Source organism: Phyllobates terribilis, unplaced genomic scaffold (assembly GCF_046119375.1).
Source record: "Phyllobates terribilis strain yellow unplaced genomic scaffold, ASM4611937v1 Scaffold_11__3_contigs__length_659146591, whole genome shotgun sequence".
Lineage (NCBI taxonomy): Eukaryota > Metazoa > Chordata > Amphibia > Anura > Dendrobatidae > Phyllobates > Phyllobates terribilis.
The window spans coordinates 580790424-580804618 of NW_027362771.1; positions in this window are offsets into that span (position 1 = coordinate 580790424).

Below are 14195 nucleotides of genomic sequence, written 5' to 3' on the forward strand. Positions count from 1 at the left end.
CTGACTCCTCATTGGCCCAGCGAGCCATCGCTCTGCATGTTTCCTCTTCCTATTGGATGTCATAGACAAGCACCGCCCCTCACGTGATCATCCATGTAAGGGCAAGAAGCTGACCTGTACCAATGAGATTGGCGGCGGCGCTGAGCCTGTACCTGGCTGACCTCCGACCTCTGCCCCAGGGGGGAGGGGTGTGAGTATGTATATTATATATATATATATATATTTATATATATATATATATATATATATATATATATATATATATATATATATATATATATATATGTCAAAAAAACTGACCAGCACATCCCAAATGTGAACAGGTGCAAGCTGCAGAAACTAAGATATATAAAAAGAAAGCGCAGCAGCACTCCATTATGGCCAAGATACATAAAGACAATAAAACCATTTAATTTAAACTGTGTTATTACTCAATAAGCTTTACTTACAAAAAATGGAGGCATGTAGGCAGAGTAGTACCCATCAGATGGGAGGTCACCTTGCAGTGGTTGATGGGCACGCATGAATTGGCCAATTTATGCGCTAAGAACCTCCATTTTTTGTAAGTAAAGCTTATTGAGTAATAACACAGTTTAAATTAAATGGTTTTATTGTCTTTATGTATCTTGGCCATAATGGAGTGCTGCTGCGCTTTCTTTATATATATATATATATATATATATATATATATATATATATATATATACAGTACAGACCAAAAGTTTGGACACACCTTCTCATTTAAAGATTTTTCTGTCTTTCCATGACTTTGAAAATTGTACATTCACACTGAAGGCATCAAAACTATGAATTAACACATGTGGAATTATATACTTAACAAAAAAGTGTGAAACTACTGAAAATATGTCTTAGGCTGTGTGCCCACTATGCGTTTTCCAAGCATATATGCTGCGGAATTTCCGCAGCATAAACGGTTGGGAAACGCTTGGTAATCCGTCCCCCATGGTCCCCAATGACAAGCCGCACTTTCAATGCCCATGTTGCAGATTTTTCCGCAGCGCTTATGCTGCGCTCAAAAATCCGCAGCATGTCCATTAATTTTGCGGACACGCAGCGTAATCGCCGCCATTGACTTGCATTGAAACGCATAATATCCGTGTCAGTACATTTGTACACACGGATATTATGCGTTTCTATGTGCGGATGGTACCCAAGTCTGGAGGAGAGGAGACTCTCATCCAGACCTGAGTACCATAGAAACTGTAAAAAAAAGAATTTAAAATAAAAAATAAAGTTTATACTCACCTTCCTATGTCCTCCCGGTGTTTTGTCTGCTCCGTCCGATCTATTGCAATGCTCGCGCTGTTGTGAAGGACCTGCCATGATGTCACTGAGTCATGTGACCCATCACATGACTCAATGACATCACCGCAGGTCCTTCACAACAGCGTAAGCCGCCCAACACACCGGGCGCAGCGGAGATAACACCGGGAGGACAACGGAAGGTGAGTATAAACTTTATTTTTTACCATTCTTATTCTTTTTTTTTAACTAACTTGGTCAAACTACTATAAATCCATGCCGGTTGCATGGATTTATATAGTGTGAACAAGTTGTCAAGCCCGTTTCCATGTGATGCTAAAATCGCTTGGAAAAGCGCTTGATAACCTTCATGCAGAAATGCATGCAAAGACGCTTGACAAACGCTTCTACCTGGCGGGAAAAACGCATGTAAAAAACACATGCGTTTTTCCTGCCAGGGAGAAGCGGAAAAAATATGCAGCATTTCTGCATCGTGGGCACATAGCCTTATATTCTAGGTTCTTCAAAGTAGCCACCTTTTGCTTTGATGACTGCTTTGCACACTCTTGGCATTCTCTTGATGAGCTTCAAGAGGTAGTCACCGGAAATGGTTTTCACTTCACAGGTGTGCCCTGTCAGGTTTAACCCCTTAATAACATCTGACGTACTAATACGCGTCTGTGCCCTGGGACTTAAGAGCCAGACCCGTATTAGTACGTCATCGCGATCGCGCGCGCACACAGGCTGTGCGGGCGCGATCGCCGCCGGGTGTCAGCTGATTGTCACAGCTGACACCCGGTACTATGTGCAGGGAGCGGTCACGCACCGCTCCCAGCACATTAACCCCCGCGATGCTGCGATCGAAGTCGATCGCGGCATTGCGGGGGCAAGGGGAGGTGATCGGCGATACTCACCTCCTCTTCCGGCTTCCAGCGCAGTCTGCAAAGGCTTCCCGGGTGTTGCCATGACGACCCGATGTCGTCATGACAACATCCGGGTCACCAGAGAGCAGGAAGATTGCTTGGACATGCGCAGTGCATCTCCAAGCAATCTTTACACTGTGCACTTCTGACAGCCTTCATGGCATAGGGATGGTGCTCCATTCCTGTGCCATGCAGGCGATCAGAAAAAAAAAAGTGAAAGTCCCAGAGTGGGACAAAGTAATAAAGTGTATAAACTGTGTGAAAGTGGAAAAAAAAAAAAAAAAAAAATGTGCAAAAATATTATAAAAAAATAAAAAAAATAATACACCAAAAATAAAAATATAATGTACCCATCAATAAATATTATTATAAAAAAAATAAAAAAAAACAATAAAAGTACACATATTTGGTATCGCCGCGTCCGGAACAACCTGACCTATAAAACTGTCCCACTAGTTAACCCCTTCAGTGAACACGGTAAAAAAAAAAAAAAAAAAACAAGCAAAAAACAATGCTTTATCACCATACCGCCAAACAAAAAGTGGAATAACACGCGATCAAAAAGACGCATATAAATAAAAATGATACCACTGAAAACGTCATCTCGTCCCGCAAAAAACAAGCCGCCATATAGCTCCATCAGCCGAAAAATAAAAAAGTTATAGCTCTCAGAATAAAGCGATACTAAAAAATATTTTTTTCTATAAAATAGCTTTTATTGTGTATAAGCGCCAAAACATAGAAAAATGATACAAATGTGGTACCGCTGTAAACGTACTGACCCGAAGAGTAAAGCTGCCTCATCAATTTTACCACACGCGGAACAGAATAAAAAATAAAAAAAAAAAACAATTCCTGAATTGTTGGTTTTTGTTTATTCTGCCTCCCAAAAATCGGAATAGAAAGCGATCAAAAAATGTCACGTGCCTGAAAATGGCACCAATAACAACGTCAAGTCATCCCGCAAAAAACGAGCCGTCACATGACTGTCTGCCAAAATCTGGAAAAATTATAGCTCTCAAAATATGGCGATGCAAAAACTAGATTTTACAAAAAATGCGTCTTTTAGTGTGTGACAGCTGTCAGTCATAAAAACCCCATATGATTCTGGCATTGCTGTAATCACACCGACCCGAAGAATAAAGTCGTCTAATCACTTATACCGCACAAGGAACGGCGTCAAAAATAAACTCTTGAGTTAGGATTGGGCTAGGGTTAGGGCTGGGTTTGGGGCTAGGGTTGTGCTGGGGCTAGGGTTGTGCTGGGGCTAGGGTTGTGCTGGGGCTAGGGTTGTGCTGGGGCTAGGGTTGTGCTGGGGCTAGGGTTGTGCTGGGGCTAGGGTTGTGCTGGGGCTAGGGTTGTGCTAGGGTTAGGGCTGGGGTTGGGATTTTTTTCAAAAGTAAGAAAAAAAGATGACGATATGGCGACTAGTGTTGAGAGCAAGTGCTCGCTACTTGAGTTTGCATCGGGTGCTCTGGTATGCATTTAGTATCGTGGGTATTTGAGTGACATGCTCGAGTCTCTGCCCCATATGCTTCGCGGCCAAAAAACTTTACGGGGATTGCCTGCCATGCACGAGCGATCCCCGCATGTTTTTTTTTGGGTGTATAATAACCGTGAAACATGCGGAGCAGGGACTCGAGCATGTCACTCGAGCACACGCTGTACATGGTGCATACCTGAGTACCCGATGCAAACTCAAGTAGCGAGCACTTGCGCTCAAGAATAATGACAACTTATTCAATATGATGACCTAATGTAAACAAATAATGTGCCGTACCTCTGGGTTCAAAATGTTCACTATACACCTTAATAAAATCTTTGAGGGGTATAGTTTCCAAAATGGGGACACTTGTGAGGGAGCTCCACTGTTTAGGCACATCACGGGCTCTCCAAACGCGACATGGTGTCCGCTAACAAATTGAATGGAAAATCGGCTCAAATTGTTAGCGGACGCCATGTTGCGTTTGGAGAGCCCCTGTGTGCCCAAACATTGGAGCTCCCCCACAAGTGACCCCATTTTGGAAACTAGACCCCCCAAGGCACCTATCTAGATGCATAGTGAGCACTTAGAACCCCCAGGTGCTTCACAAATTGATTCGTAAAAATGAAAAAGTGAAAATAAAACACTTTTTCATTTTTATGAATCAATTTGTGAAGCACCTGGGGTTCCAAGTGCTCACTATGAATCTAGATAGGTGCCTTGGGGGTCTAGTTTCCAAAATGGGGTCACTTGTGGGGGAGCTCCAATGTTTGGGCACACAGGGACTCTCTAAATGCAACATGGTATCCGCTAACAAATTGAATGGAAAATCGGCTCAAATTGTTAGCGGACACCACATTGCGTTTGGAGAGCCCCTCTGTGCCCAAACTTTGGAGCTCCCCCACAAGTGACCCCATTTTGGAAACTAGACCCCCCAAGGCACCTTTCTAGATGCATAGTGAGCACTTGGAACCCCCAGGTGCTTCACAAATTGATTCGTAAAAATGAAAAAGTGAAAAAAAAAACACTTTTTCATTTTTATGAATCAATTTGTGAAGCACCTGGGGTTCCAAGTGCTCACTATGAATCTAGATAGGTGCCTTGGGGGGTCTAGTTTCCAAAATGGGGTCACTTGTGGGGGAGCTCCAATGTTTGGGCACACAGGGACTCTCCAAATGCAACATGATATCCGCTAACAAATTGTCGGCTCAAATTGTTAGCGGATATCATGTTGCATTTGGAGAGTCCCTGTGTGCCCAAACATTGGAGCTCCTCCACAAGTGACCCCATTTTGGAAACTAGACCCCCCAAGGCACCTATCTAGATGCATAGTGAGCACTTGGAACCCCTAGGTGCTTCACAAATTAATTCGTAAAAATGAAAAAGTGTTTTTTTTTTCACTTTTTCATTATTACGAATCAATTTGTGAAGCACCTGGGGGTTCCAAGTGCTCACTATGCATCTAGAAAGGTGCCTTGGGGGGTCTAGTTTCCAAAATGGGGTCACTTGTGGGGGAGCTCCAAAGTTTGGGCACAGAGGGGCTCTCCAAACGCAATGTGGCGTCTGCTAACAATTTGAGCCGATTTTCCATTCAATTTGTTAGCGGATACCATGTTGCATTTAGAGAGTCCCTGTGTGCCCAAACATTGGAGCTCCCCCACAAGTGACCCCATTTTGGAAACTAGACCCCCCAAGGCACCTATCTAGATGCATAGTGAGCACTTGGAACCCCTAGGTGCTTCACAAATTGATTCGTAAAAATGAAAAAGTGTTTTTTTTTTCACTTTTTCATTATTACGAATCAATTTGTGAAGCACCTGGGGGTTCCAAGTGCTCACTATGCATCTAGAAAGGTGCCTTGGGGGGTCTAGTTTCCAAAATGGGGTCACTTGTGGGGGAGCTCCAAAGTTTGGGCACAGAGGGGCTCTCCAAACGCAATGTGGTGTCCGCTAACAATTTGAGCCGATTTTCCATTCAATTTGTTAGCGGATACCATGTTGCATTTAGAGAGTCCCTGTGTGCCCAAACATTGGAGCTCTCCCACAAGTGACCCCATTTTGGAAACTAGACCCCCCAAGGCACCTATCTAGATGCATAGTGAGCAGTTGGAACCCCCAGGTGCTTCACAAATTGATTCATAAAAATGAAAAAGTGTTTTTTTTTTCACTTTTTCATTGTTACGAATCAATTTGTGAAGCACCTGGGGGTTCCAAGTGCTCACTATGCATCTAGATAGGTGCCTTGGGGGGTCTAGTTTCCAAAATGGGGTCACTTGTGGGGGAGCTCCAATGTTTGGGCACACAGCAGCTCTCCAAACGCAACATGGTGTCGCTAACAATTTGAGCCAATTTTGCGTTAAATTTGTTAGCGGACACCATGTTGCATTTAGAGAGCCGCTGTGTGCCCAAATATTGGAGCTCCCCCACAAGTGACCCCATTTTGGAAACTAGACCACCCAAGGCACCTATCTAGATGCATAGTGAGCACTTGGAACCCTCAGGTGCTTCACAAATTGATTCATACAAATGAAAAAGTGTTTTTTTTTTCACTTTTTCATTATTACGAATCAATTTGTGAAGCACCTGGGGGTTCCAAGTGCTCACTATGCATCTAGATAGGTGCCTTGGGGGGTCTAGTTTCCAAAATGGGGTCACTTGTGGGGGAGCTCCAATGTTTGGGCACACAGGGACTCTCTAAATGCAACATGGTGTCCTCTAACAAATTTAACGGAAAATCGGCTCAAATTGTTAGCGACACCATGTTGCGTTTGGAGAGCCGCTGTGTGTCCAAACATTGGAGCTCCCCCACAAGTGACCCCATTTTGGAAACTAGACCCCCCAAGGCACCTATCTAGATGCATTGTGAGCACTTGGAACCCTCAGGTGCTTCACAAATTGATTCATAAAAATGAAAAAGTGTTTTTTTTTTTCACTTTTTCATTGTTACGAATCAATTTGTGAAGCACCTGGGGGTTCCAAGTGCTCACTATGCATCTAGAAAGGTGCCTTGGGGGGTCTAGTTTCCAAAATGGGGTCACTTGTGGGGGAGCTCCAAAGTTTGGGCACACATGGGCTCTCCAAACACAACATGGCGTCCGCTAATTATTCAAGCAAATTTTACAATCAAAAAGTCAAATGGCGCTCCTTCCCTTCCGAGCCCTGCCGTGCGCCCAAACAGTATTTTTTCCCCAAATATTGGGTATCTGCGTGCCCAGGGGAAATTGCACAACAAATTTTGGGGTCCATTTTTTCTTGTTACCCCTGTGAAAATAAAAAAAATTGGGTCTAAAGTAACATTTTTGTGAAAAAAGTTAAATGTTCATTTTTTTCTTCCACATTCAAAAAATTCCTGTGAAGCACCTGAAGGGTTAATAAAGTTCTTGAATGTGGTTTTGAGCACCTTGAGGGGTGCAGTTTTTAGAATGGTGTCACTTTTGGGTATTTTCTGTCATAAAGACCTCTCAAAGTGACTTCAAATGTGATGTGGTCCCTAAAAAAATGGTTTTGTAAATTTTGTTGGAAAAATGAGAAATCGCTGGTCAACTTTTAACCCTTATAGCTCCCTAACAAAAAAAAATTTTGGTTCCAAAATTGTGCTGATGTAAAGTAGACATGTGGGAAATGTTATTTATTAACTCTTTTGTGTGACATATCGCTCTGATTTCAGGGCTTAAAAATTCAAATTTTGAAAATTGCAAAATTTTCAAAATTTTCGCCAAATTTCCGTTTTTTTCACAAATAAACGCAAGTGATATCGAAGAAATTTTTCCACAATCATGAAGTACAATATGTCACGAAAAAACAATCTCAGAATCAGGGGGATCCGTTGAAGCGTTCCAGAGTAATTACCTCATAAAGTGACAGTGGTCAGAATTGTAAAAATTGGCCCGGTCATTAACGTGCAAACCACCCGCGGGGCTTAAGGGGTTAATAAGTGGGATTTCTTGCCTTATAAATGGGGTTGGGACCATCAGTTGTGTTGTGCAGAAGTCTGGTGGATACACAGCTGATAGTCCTACTGAATAGACTGTTAGAATTTGTATTATGGCAAGAAAAAAGCAGCTAAGTAAAGAAAAACGAGTGGCCATCATTACTTTAAGAAATGAAGGTCAGTCAGTCCGAAAAATTGGGAAAACTTTGAAAGTGTCCCCAAGTGCAGTTGCAAAAACCATCAAGCGCTACAAAGAAACTGGCTCACATGAGGACCGCCCCAGGAAAGGAAGACCAAGAGTCACCTCTGCTTCTGAGGATAAGTTTATCTGAGTCACCAGCCTCAGAAATCGCAGGTTAACAGCAGCTCAGATTAGAGACCAGGTCAATGCCACACAGAGTTCTAGCAGCAGACATATCTCTACAACAACTGTTAAGAGGAGACTTTGTGCAGCAGGCCTTCATGGTAAAAAAGCTGCTAGGAAACCACTGCTAAGGACAGGCAACAAGCAGAAGAGACTTGTTTGGGCTAAAGAACACAAGGAATGGACATTAGACCAGTGGAAATCTGTGCTTTGGTCTGATGAGTCCAAATTTGAGATCTTTGGTTCCAACCACCGTGTCTTTGTGCGACACAGAAAAGGTGAACGGATGGACTCTACATGCCTGGTTCCCACCGTGAAGCATGGAGGAGGAGGTGTGATGGTGTGGGGGTGCTTTGCTGGTGACACTGTTGGGGATTTATTCAAAATTGAAGGCATACTGAACCAGCATGGCTACCACAGCATCTTGCAGCGGCATGCTATTCCATCCGGTTTGCGTTTAGTTGGACCATCATTTAATTTTCAACAGGACAATGACCCCAAACACCTCCAGGCTGTGTAAGGGCTATTTGACCAAGAAGGAGAGTGATGGGGGGCTACGCCAGATGACCTGGCCTCCACAGTCACCAGACCTGAACCCAATCGAGATGGTTTGGGGTGAGCTGGACCGCAGAGTGAAGGCAAAAGGGCCAACAAGTGCTAAGCATCTCTGGGAACTCCTTCAAGATTGTTGGAAGACCATTTCCGGTGACTACCTCTTGAAGTTCATCAAGAGAATGCCAAGAGTGTGCAAAGCAGTCATCAAAGCAAAAGGTGGCTACTTTGAAGAACCTAGAATATAAGACATATTTTCAGTCGTTTCACACTTTTTTGTTAAGTATATAAATCCACATGTGTTAATTCATAGTTTTGATGTCTTCAGTGTGAATGTACAATTTTCATAGTCATGAAAATACAGAAAAATCTTTAAATGAGAAGGTGTGTCCAAACTTTTGGTCTGTACTGTATATGTGTATGTATATAGGTATGTATGTGTATATAACATATATATATATATATAATTGTATACACAGACATATATTGTATCCTGCTTCAGTACATCCCTATCTTGTATCTATTAATATAATAACTACAAAAATCTAAAAAAGTTTAATAAATGTCCAGCAGGATTTTTTCTCAGCTGATGAGGCGAGGTTGCGGCTCCATTACAGAGGCTTGGCATAAATGAATACATATATCTGGTTCCAGATGGAACGTGCTCAGCAGGCCATGCTGACTTTGCTGTACATGTTTTAGTCTTTTTCGCATTTTTTAGTGTTTTGGCTGAAAATCAAGTCGTTGTGCACATCCCCTAAGAAGGGGCAACCGCTTCAGAAATACTGTTGTTTGAGAAGTTTTTGTTCTCTTGTGGCAGTTTTGAAGAGTTCAACTTTGCCCTTCCAGCCTTTTCATTGGACAGGGCCTAATTCTGAGCGGATCCCATCAGAAGTAATATACACTGTTTTTTTTCTTTACCAGAATTTTTTTCTAAACCTTTTCATTAAAAAAGAAGAAGAAAGTGGATTTCCCATCGAAATGGATAGCAAGAATTTTCCAAGCATTTTTTTTATGGAGTATTTTTGAATGGATCTGCTCAGTCTGAACAAAGCCTGACATTCCCGTGGGCCTGCCGTTCACTAGGTGTACTGTACTTTTGGCCTCTCTCTGGCTGGAATGAATGGCGGTATTTACTTATCTGTATAGGAAGCTCAGCAGACTGCCCTTCTCTATGTAGAGAGCGACTGCCAAGAAAAGTATACTGTATTTTTTTTTCTTTAATGGAACCTTTGCTGGAGAAATGGCTTTCAAACTCTAGCCACTGTCAGACATATACTTCACCAGCACATATGTGACACCCCAGGGGTCTGGTTGCCACAGTGATAGAGATATTACGTCTGAGAGCAGGTGGGAGGTCCTTTGGTCAGGGATCCTGTGCATGCCACACCTCCTGCCCAGTCTTGGGAGGGGAAGGACTTCCCCTATATAAACCTGGGGCTGAGGCAGGGTAGGGAGTTCTGAGAGGAGAAGACAGGGAGCAGAGCTGCTCTATGGGCTCTGCTCCACAGGCAGGCCCTGTCCTGGGGCCTGAGCCTGGAGACAAGGAGAGTGGAGACAAGAAGCAGCATAGGAAACAGCAGAGTTACAAGGAGTCAGGGGCTGGCAGCTGCAGAGCTCGCCCTGACTAAGAAGATTCTTTACCGGACCCGGAGTCCGAGGCTGTGGGACTAACTCCTACCCAGCAGCAGAATCCGTCAGGCAGGGGATTTCAGGTCCTCTGGCCCAGAAGCCCGAAGGCACGGTCACACGCGTGGGACCAGCACCGCCATCGTGGAGCGGAAGCCATTAGAAGGCCCCGAGTCACCGGCCATACGGGTGAGCACCACACGGTACACTCAGGGACGTGGGCTACTTACATCAGCTTCTAGCAAGGTAGCCAGAAGAGTACAGTCAGCTTGGGAGGCCTACAACTACGCCTGGCCAGGGGAGATCCCATCTGCTCAAGGACTGACCAGGCCCCGTTCGCTAGCAAGTACTCCGGGAGGGTCTATCGTTGTTACCAGTAAAGACCCTGAACGCTACCATACCGTCTCTGAGTGGTTCCTGCTACCCCCATCATCCACGTCGGCTGCCCTGAGGCCATACCCCTCCCGTTGGGGGTTAAACTATCACGCTGCACCATCCTTCCACCGGCCTCAGCGGTCTGCCCTGCAGCAGCAGCCCCCTGGCTGCATTCAACGGGTGGCGTAGTCATCAACCATTTTCTACCGCTAACAGACTGCCGTCCAGTTTGACTCCCTGGGCACGGACCGGGTCACCGCCACGAGACTACAACCCTAAACAGATCCGGCTCCGGGTAAGCTCCCGCGTGCGCAACGCAGCGCGACACAGGCCCAGGGGCGCGTCACATACACCTGACAGTAAGCTCAGAAACTATGTACATACAAGAATTAGGGTGAAATTTAAAAAAAAGGACAATCAAAATTTACAAAAAAAATATACAAATGCCTTTTAGACGAGCCGATCTAGACTGTTAAATGGTGACGATCGATCAGCTACATAAAAAACAATCATCTATTTACTGACCTGTTTAAACTTGCGGACAAGCATTCTATTACCAAGAGTTCTATTTCCGAGCATTCTATTACTGAGCGTTCTATTACTGAACATTCTATTACCGAGAGTTCTATTTCCGAGCATTCGATTACCCAGAGTTCTATTTCCGAGCATTCTATTACCCAGAGTTCTATTTCCGAGTATTCTATTACCGAGAGTTCTATTTCTGAGCATTCTATTACCCAGAGTTCTATTTCCGAGCATTCTATTACCCAGAGTTCTATTTCTTAGCGTTCTATTACCGAGCGTTCTATTTCCGAGCATTCTATTACCGAGAGTTCTATTTCCGAGCATTCTATTACCGAGCGTTCTATTTCCGAGCATTCTATTACCGAGAGTTCTATTTCCGAGCATTCTATTACCGAGAGTTCTATTTCCGAGCATTCTATTACCCAGAGTTCTATTTCCGAGCATTCTATTACCCAGAGTTCTATTTCCGAACATTCTATTTCCGAGCATTCTATTTCTGAGCGTTCTATTACCGAGCGTTCTATTTCTGAGTGTTCTATTACCGAGAGTTCTATTACCGAGAGTTCTATTTCCGAGCGTTCTATTACCTAGCGTTCTATTATCAAGTGTTCCATTTCTGAGTGTTCTATTGTCGAGAGTTCTATTTCCAAGCATTCTATTACCCAGCATTCTATTACTGAGCGTTCCATTTCCGAGCATTCTATTACCGAGAGTTCTATTTCCGAGCATTCTATTACCGAGAGTTCTATTTCCGAGCATTCTATTACCCAGAGATCTATTTCCGAGCATTCTATTACCCAGAGTTCTATTTCCGAACATTCTATTTCCGAGCATTCTATTTCTGAGCGTTCTATTACCGAGCGTTCTATTTCTGAGTGTTCTATTACCGAGAGTTCTATTACCGAGAGTTCTATTTCCGAGCGTTCTATTACCTAGCGTTCTATTATCAAGTGTTCCATTTCTGAGTGTTCTATTGTCGAGAGTTCTATTTCCAAGCATTCTATTACCCAGCATTCTATTACTGAGCGTTCTATTTCCGAGCATTCTTGCCACGATTCCACCACCCATTGTGTCCTAAGGATGCTGTGAGTGACAGCTCAGCCGCCCTATGGGATCAAGGGCTTGCTGGGCTGTCAAGTATTGTGAGTGACAGCCCAGTCATCCAGTCTGAGGCAGGAGCGGACTGGGCTGTCAGTAATGTGAATGACAACCAAGCTGTTTAATCTGGCCAGGCCTGTGGGGTTTCCTCCAGCTGTCATCCATTCAGCGTGATTACCCGGCTATTTAGCTGACTGGCAATGGTTAGACAATTGCCAGTTGTAGCCTTGCTCAGTGGTGTGTTAGCTCTGTGTTTTGACTCTCTGATCTTTGTTGCCGGACCTTGGATTCGTCTTTTGACTACTTGTTTGTATTACCCCTGTTGCCTTTGATGCACTCTGACCTTAGTTACCTGACTCCGAACCTTGCCTCTGACTGTCTATTTGTCTTATTCCTTTGTCTTTGTTGTACCCCTCAGACATTTGATTTTGGACTCCTTGACTTTCTCGCCTCACGGGTTGTCCATGAGAAGTGACTTAGCGTCACAATTTTATTACCAAGCATTCTATTGCCTACATTCTAATACTGAGCATTCTAATACCTACATTCTAATACTTAGCATTCTATTACCGAGCATTCTATTACCAAGCAATCTAATACCGAGCTTTCTAATACTGAGCATTCTATTTCCGAGCATTCTAATATTGAGCCTTCTAATACCGAGCACTGTATTACTGAACATTGTAATACCGAACATTCTATTACTGAGCATTCTATTTCCGAGCATTCTAATACTGAGCATTGTATTACCGAGCATTTTATTACCAAGCATTTTATTACCGAGCATTCTATTGTTGAGCATTCTATTGCTGAGCATTCTTATACAGAGCATTCTATTGCTGAGCATTCTAATACAAAGCATTCTATTAGCGAGCAGTCTGTTACTGAGCATTTTAATACTGAGCATTCTATTACCAAGCTTTCTATTACTGAGCATTCTATTGCCAAGCATTCTATTACCGAGCAATCTGATACAGACCATTCTATTACTGAGCATTTTAATACAGAGCATTCTATTACCAAGCATTATAATACTGAGCATTCTAATACTGAGCATTCCATTACCGAGCATTCTATTGACAAACATTCTATTGCCGAGCATTCTATTACCGAGCATTCTATTACCTAGCATTCTAATACCGAGCATTCTATTGTCGAGTATTCTATTACCGAGCATTCTATTGCCAAGCATTCTATTATCGAGCATTCTATTACCAAGCATTCTAATACTGAGCATTCTATTACCGAGCAATCTGATACAGACCATTCTATTACTGAGCATTTTAATACAGAGCATTCTATTACCAAGCATTATAATACTGAGCATTCTATTACCGAGCATTCTATTGACGAACATTCTATTGCCGAGCATTCTATTACCGAGCATTCTATTACCTAGTATTCTAATACCGAACATTCTATTACTAAGCATTCTAATACTGAGAATTGTATTACCGAGCAATCTGATACAGACAATTCTATTACCGAGCATTCTAATACTGAGCATTCTATTACCGAGCATTCTATTGATGAACATTCTATTGCCGAGCATTGTATTACCGAGCATTGTATTACCGAGCATTCTATTTCTGAGCATTATAATACTGAGAATTGTATTACCGAGCATTCTATTGCCAAGCATTCTATTATTGAGCATTCCATTAACAAGTATTCTAATACCGAGCATTCTATTGTCGAGTATTCTATTACCGAGCATTCTATTGTCAAGCATTCTATTATCGAGCATTCTATTACCGAGCATTCTAATACTGAGCATTCTATTTCCGAGTATTCTAATACTGAGCATTGAATTACCGAGCATTCTAATACCGATCATTTTACTACCGAGCTTTCTATTGCCGAGCATTTTAATACAGACCATTCTATTACCAAGCATTCTATAACCAAGCTTTCTATTACTGAGCATTCTATTGTCAAGCATTCTATTATCGAGTAATCTGATACAGACCATTCTATTACCAAGCATTCTAATACCGAGCATTCTAATACTGTGCATTCTATTACCGAGCATACTATTGCTGAACATTCTATT